Below are 7,839 nucleotides of genomic sequence, written 5' to 3' on the forward strand. Positions count from 1 at the left end.
CAAAGGTAGGATATGAAAATGCTGGATCTCTACCGAAACAGGAGCTGAAAAAGTACAATTTAATTCTAGATCATAAGTTAGACAATCCTGCCTATTTGCCAGTTCTGGTTTCAATATCTCCTTAACAACTTCTACTGATGACTCCATTTGCCGATTGGAATGTCACTTCTGTTGTGTTCCACCCAGCGTCTCTTCCTGACTCCACATAATCTTTTTTCCCCTGCAGTGAGTGGTGCCGGAAAAATTTTCTCATGCGGGGTGCTGACCTGGAGGCTCAGCTCAGTAAAATGAAAGCAGCTTAAAATAAATGCGAGGGTTGCGAATGAAGAAAAACCTGTAAGTGTGAGTAGGAAGGATATTATTAGTGCATTAGGATGCAATATTCAGAAATATATTGAAAATGTGCTAATATTTATTTACAGATGGATTAATGTAAAGGAGACCATTAATTAAGCCTGAGCGGTGAACTCCGCTCCGCTCGCGGAGCTGGCAAAGTTTAGGTAGCTTCGCGATTCGCTTAGAGCGCGAAGTTGCAGATTGCTACGCAATCTACAGCGTAGCGTAGTTGTTTTGCTTCCACGCACGCTCAATATTCATTCTCGCGCGCGCGGTAACGTCTTACCGTGATTCTGCCTTCGCCAACTCGCTTTTCTGTCCGTTCGCGTGTGCCACGAGATTTATAATATGGCCGCCCGATCCCGCGAGAGTTTGCGAACACGAACACGTCATTCGGACGCGCAAGCTGACTTCCGGCGGCTGTCTTGGTAAGATCGCGATCCCGAACATGCAAAAACTACAATCTGGCAAAGAATATCTCTCGAGCATCATAAAACCTTCTCGAAAATGATCATTTTGCTCAGAAAAACTCCTCAGATTGTGATTTGGCTGTAGTCTTTTGCGCAAGGAGTCCTTTTTTTTTTTTACTCTTTTTCTCAAGAGGAAGGAAGTGCCCCTGAGTCTCCAACTTCCTGTTCCTGTCCAGCAGGCTCCTCCCAGTGCTTTGTCCATGTGCTGTTCACTTTCATTTGGATTTGGAGCTGGAAGGATCACTTTTTGTGTCTGTCTGCTGCATCATATCATTGGATTGGATTTATTTGAGGACTTTTTGATTTGAGATTTAATTTTACAAGTAAGTTGGAGAATTGGTGTACATGTTTGTTTCATTGGGGCTTGTTTGTATCTACATTTTTCTGGTATTTTCATTGTTTTTAAAATGTAGTGTTGTGGGTGGCCTGTACTTTCAATAGGGGCCTAGTTGTTTTTCTTTGCAATTTCAGCCAGTAGGGTACCCATGGGTCCACGTTTCTGTGGTGTCTGTTGAATTTAAACATCATGTAGGGCATGGATGGCATAGGATTGAAATGCTAAATGTGGTTGTAGTGTATTTCACTGTTTGTGTGTGTGTGTGTTAAATACCTTTGTTGGATGTGTGTGTGTGCTTGATGTGTAACTTCTTTCCAATCCTTTCGTAGCGCTGTTGATTTTCATTTTTGTATTAAAGCTGTGTTGTTTAGCAGGCCTCCTTTGTCCGGTCATATATAGGCCTGCTTCAGTTCATTGTTTTCCATGGCCTGTTGTGACTGTGAGTGCTCATGTGGCTTGTGGCAATTTTGTGGTGGTAGTTTAGTAGTGTGTGCTTCTTTTTCCATAAAAGCCTGCATGTCTTTTCTTTGTTCCCCTTGGCTTATGCTTGTTGTGTCCTGGCCATGTGTGTGGCAGCCATTTTGTGAAGACAGGCAGAGTGCTTTTGGCAGAGGCTTACATTGTCTGTCTTCCATTTCTTGTTGTTGTGGGTGGCTAGCGGCCATTTTGTGGAGCCATCCAAGCAGTGTGCTTGCTTTTGCCATTCTGTTCCAAGCTTGTGGCCTAGTCTGCCAGTAGGCCCAGAGGTATTCATCATCAAATCATCAGTGCATACAAACTGTTTATGTTGTCTGTTGAATTTTAATACCATGGATGGCTTTGGATTGAATTGCAAAAGTTGGTTTTTGTGGTGGAATTGCAGTTTTTGGGTGTGTGTTAAATAAATAGGGCTTTTCAGCCAGTAGGTAACCCTAGGAATTCAGCTCGCGTACTTTTGGCAACTCTGCACAGCGCGACAACGCAGACTTACAGTTTTTGTCATTTTTTTGCGCTCTCAATATGCGTGTTCGCGCACCCGATAACGACTTTTAGTACAGTTCGCGATGGCGAACACGCTGAATTTGCAATCTGGCAAACAATATCTCGCGAGCAACATAAAAACTTCTCGAAAACGCTGATTTTGTGCATTTTGCTACAAAAACTCCCCAGGTTGTCATTTTGCTGTAGTTTTGGAGCATGGAGTTACTTTTATTTAAAAAAAAATTTTTTTAGAAGAGGAAGTAAGTTCCACAGAGACTCCAACTTCCTGTTCCTGTCCTTTGTATTCACTTTTTTGTTATTATTGTGGTGGGTGGCCTGAGTATGTGGGTGGCGGCCATTTTGTGAAGGCAGGCATTGTGCTTTTGCCAAAGGCCTGCATTGTCTGTCTTGTATTCCTGACCTTTTCTTGTTTTTGTGTGTGGTCTGGCCATGCGGTGGTGGCCATTTTGTGGGACCAGCCACTGTGCTTCTTCCATAGGCCTCCAAGCTTGTGGCCTAGTCTGCCAGTAGGCCCAGGGGTACTACTCATCAATCATCACGGATGCATGGAAGTTAAACAACTGTTTTTGTGTTGTGCGTTGAATTTCAACATCATGTATGGCATGGATGGCTTTGGATTGAATTGCAAAAGGTGTTTTTTGGGGTGGAATTGCAGTTTATGGGTGTGTGTTAAATAAATAGGGCTTTTCAGCCAGTAGGTAACCCTAGGAATTCAGCTCGCGTACTTTTGGCAACTCTGCACAGCACGACGACGCGGACTTAATGTTTCTGTCATTTTCGCGCTCTCAATATGCGTGTTCGCGCACACGATAACGACTTTTTGGACAGTTCGCGATGCCGAACACGCAGAATTTGCAATCTGGCAAACAATATCTCGCGAGCAACATAAAAACTTCTCGAAAACGCTGATTCTGTGCATTTTGCTAAAAAAAACTCCTCAGGTTGGCATTTTGCTGTAGTTTTGGAACACTGAGTCACTTTTGTTTTTTTCAAAAAATTTTTGAAGAGGAAGTAAGTTCGACAGAGACTCCAACTTCATGTTCCTGTCCTTTGTATTCACTTTTTTGGTATTATTGTGCTGGGTGGGCTGAGCATGTGGGTGGTGGGCATTTTGTGAAGGCAGGCATTGTGCTTTTGCCATAGGCCTGCATTGTCCTGTCTTGTATTCCTGACCTTTTCTTGTTTTTGTGAGTGGCCTGGCCATGTGGTGGTGGCCATTCTGGGGGACCAGCCACTGTGGTTTTTCCATAGGCCACCACGCTTGTGGCCTAGTCTGCCAGTAGACCCTGGGGTACTACTCATCAATCATCATGGGTGCATGAAAGTTAAACAACTGTTTTTGTGTTGTCTGTTGAATTTTAACATCATGTATGGCATGGATGGCTTTGGATTGAATTGCAAAATGTGGGCTTTACATTTTTTCTGGGGTATAGTTCACGTTTTGGGTGTTGTAAATAAATGCCTTTTTATGTGTATATGTTCGTTGTTGTTGCTCCCTGATGCTGCATCCATCCCATGTGATGCACAAATTTGTATTTAGGGCAAACAGGCTACACCTCATTTATGTTTTTGTTCTTTGCTATTCTTATTCTTCCTGAGTCTACACAGTACAGTAGTACACCAGGAGCCCTGGCCTTGTTGTCAGTGTCATAAATGGATACACTGTTGTTGTTCACTGACTTAAGAAAATTTAATAATTTTGACCACCCACCACTCACTAAGAAGCTATATATTAAATTAGTTTGATTGTACTATCTTTTGACTGATGTTCTTCTGGCTTCTTTGCTTTTAGGTGCACAAAAAAATGAGGAGGAGGTGTGTCATCATCGCCCGTTGTGGTGCCAGACCGACGTCCTGATGCTGTACACGACGTGACGTGTGAGTGACCTGACCACTCATCTCTGCAACTTGTGCAACTGAGTGCTGTTGACATCTGAAGAAGATGCCCCCAAAGAAAGCAGGTAGCAGGTCCTCCAGTACCAAGAAATTTGGCATTGAGAAGAAGGAACAGAAGAAGAAGGAAGTGTCACTTAAGTCTGGTGTGCCACCCAAAACCTTTTTTGGGACACCAAAAATTACGCCTGCAGTAGCGGTGTCCGGGGGCCAAGCTGGGGGCAGCACCACCGCATCAGTGGGCCCAACCCACCAACCCAGGCCCATGCAGATGAGTGTGGAAGAGGTAGCCAGCCTAATGGTGGAAAGCAGTGATGCTGAGCCTGAACTAAATTTATCGCTATCTCAAAGTAGTACACAATCAACGCAGGAGGGAACACAGCAGATAAGTGGTCAACAACAACAGCCGCAACCACCGCCCGTAATAGTAGCTGTTGTTCCTCCCGAAGTAGGGGCAGCTCAGGAAATCGAGCCTCATGCAGAGGAAGAAGAGGAAGCCACTCCTTCAGAAGTTCCATTGTCTTTCAAATCCCCAGCAAGGAAAAGGAGGGTTAGTACATCAAGTTCTTCACCAAGCCCCCCTTCTGATGATCTAGATGCCACTTGGAAGCCACAAACTAAGTCTGAGAGGGAGACATGTCCTAAGAGCAGGCATGGGAAAAGGAAGGTTCCATAAAGCCTTACTCTTATGGAGGTTGATGTAGAAGAGCCGGATGATGATGATGATGATGATGAGCCAGTCATCACGAACATCACTCCCGGCCCAGAGGAGATGGAGACCATCTGAAAAAACACCACGCAATCCAGTGCGAGGAGCACCTTTGTCGCATAAAAACTGGAACCATTGCTGTTGGTGGGGATGAACGAGTAGAAGGTCCGCTCACGGTGGAACAGGAAGAAGAAGAGGGAGACCTTCTCTGTGGTAGTGGTACACAAAGTAGCCCGGTCCCCAGCACTGCAGTGGTAACGCCCACATCCTCAGCAACATCTCAGTGGGACAAGAGTAAGAGTCAGCCTGAGACACCAAGGAGTACTGCTTTTAAAAAAAGGTCGACGTTGAGCACAGGAAGGAATACCACGCAGCCTACCATTCTTAGCATGTTTACTAGGCCGGAGGGGCAGTACGAACGCAACCACCCAATAGCACGTTTGTACAATGCGAAGCTGGCTAAAATGTTAGCACTGGACCTTCTCCCTTTTTCTTTTGTTGAAGTGGTGGGTTTTCTGGAATTTGTGACAACCATCTGCCCAAAATGGAAGGTTCCCAGCCGCTACTATTTCGCCAGAGTTGCTGTTCCAGCACTACATCACGACGTGCTGGAATTGCTTGGAAAAGCCTTAAAATAGAGTGCTGTTCAGAGTATCCATCTGACAACAGATATGTGGACCAGTTGCCAAGCCACTGATTACATGTGCATCACTGCACACTGGGTCTCTTTTTCGGGTGTTAAAGATAAGATATCTGGAGGTGTTGTTGACACTGCTGAGATTTTTAAAGACACTCGCAAACATGCAACTGTAGCCATGTTTGCTATGGAGAAATCTCATACTGCTGCAAACATTTTGGATGAGTTTAACAGCAAGGTGTTTGAGTGGCTGCGACCAAGAGGGCTTAACATTGGTTTTGTTGCCACGGACAATGGCAGTAATGTAGTTAGGGCCATGAAAGATGGTGGCTATTTCAGGGTCCCGTGTTTGGCACACTGCATTAATATTGTTGTTCAAGACTTTCTGAAAAATGAAAGCAAAGTCAGCAACTTACTGACCACCTGCAGAAGAATATGCACGCATTTCAACCATTATTTTAAAGCCCGGAAGCAGCTGAGGGTCATTCAACGTGAGCATAAATTGCCAGTCAAAGCACTCATCCAGGAGGTGCCAACACGTTGGAATTCAACTTATTACATGCTTGAGTGTCTGTTTGAGCAGTACATACCACTCAATGCTTATGTCATGAAAAGGTCAGGAGATCCTACTGTGAAAGGCATGACCGTTGAGATGGCCTAATGGGACCTCGTTAAATGCCTGACAGAGATGCTACTTCCTTTTGAGGTCTTCACACGTGAAGTCAGCAGGGAGCACTGTACTATGGGCCAAGCTATCCCATTGTTGTACATGCTAGAGCAAGAGCTGAAGGAGGTGTCAGAAATGTACGCAGGTGTGGATGACAAGGTAGACGCATATTATTTGGCGGACACCTTAGCCGTTCGCTTATCTGACAATACAAGGATTCAAAATAACATTGTGTCACATCGACATTACATTACTGCCTCAATTTTGGATCCACGTTACAAATTATTGCTGAGCAGTAATGAAGTAATTCCTTTTTCAGAAGTGGATGTTGCCAAGTACAAAACTTTGATAGCTGAGGAAGCCACTGACTTTGAAAACGAACGGATCTTAATTAGAGGCCCGCCATCCCAGGCCAGAAAAAGTACTACAGAGCACCCAGAGTCAAGTTCTACTTCAGAGCCCGAGAGCAGTGCGTTTGCCTCCCAGCAGTCACCAACACTACCAGCAATAACTAACCCTGGGCGTAGTTCGCGAAGTAGCACTTCGCGAAGCTACGCAAAGTGCAGTTCGCACTACGCGAGCAACGCGTAGCACTTCGCGAACTGCGTAGTACCTTGTTCGCACTGTGCCAGATGTCGTTTTCAATGATTGCACAGTGCGGACAAGCAACTGGCACTGTGCAACCATTGAAAATGGCATCTTGCACAGTGTGAGCTGTAGTTTTCTGCTGCTCGAGTAGATTTTTACTCGAGCGGCAGCTTTCTCAACGCAAACTGGTAGTTTCTCATCGCGAGCGGTCGCGAGCATACGCGACCACTCGCAATGAGAAACCTGACCTCCTCGCGTTGGGAATCTCGCCGGGAGGTTTATTTTCCATGCTCGCGATCGCGAACTTGATGTTGCTGATCGCGAACAAGGAAAAAGTCTCGCCGGGATGTCATTTTGCTTGCTCGCGGTCGCCAACTTGACGTTGAGGACCACGAGCAAGCAAAAAAGGACCGCAGCACTACGCAACACTACGCTACGCGTGTTCGCACTGTGCTACGTGCAGTTCGCGTAGTGCGAAGTAGCGCGAACTTCGCAAACTACGCGAGCATAGCGTAGTGCTTTGCCCAGGCTTAGCAATAACATCAACAACAGCACCAACAGGATCATCAGCCACATTTAAAAAAACGGCAGGTAATTGGTTTCTACGGAAAGGGTTTTGTTCGTCCATTACTGATGCAAAGGCAAAAGAGGCCAAGCAAATCAGAGCATCCCTGAACATTGAGCGGATGGTTCAGGCCTATCTGGATGACATAATAGAGGTCTTCATGGAGCAAAGCCCATTGGTGTATTGGTATGGGAAAAGGAGCCAATGGCCAGTGCTCAGCAGGCTGGCGATAAAGTATGTGGCTTGCCCTGTTGCAAGTGTCTCTTCAGAGCGTGTTTTCAGTGCTGCTGGTGCCATTGTTACTGTGAAAAGGACCAGTTTCTCGCCCAAAAGCGTGGAGAGGTTAAACATGATCAAAATGAATCAGCACTTTATACCACCGGAGTACAAAATACATGAATCACAGCAGGAAGAGGAGAGCGACTTCGATGACATAAGTAGTGGGTTACATGACGTACTTCTGTCCAAACCACCAGAGTTTGAGGACGAGCTCCTCTTCCCTGACAACTAGGCTTTCAAATTGTTCTTCCTTCCTTTATTTGTGTGTGTATCTGTTTTTGTGGCTCAAATCTAATCACAACAAATCCATCAACACCGTCTCCTTTTTATTTCCCTATTGGAGTTGCACGTCTGTGCATAACTGTCCACTCCACTCC

This window comes from Triturus cristatus, chromosome 1_2 (genome assembly GCF_964204655.1).
Source record: "Triturus cristatus chromosome 1_2, aTriCri1.1, whole genome shotgun sequence".
Taxonomy (NCBI): domain Eukaryota; kingdom Metazoa; phylum Chordata; class Amphibia; order Caudata; family Salamandridae; genus Triturus; species Triturus cristatus.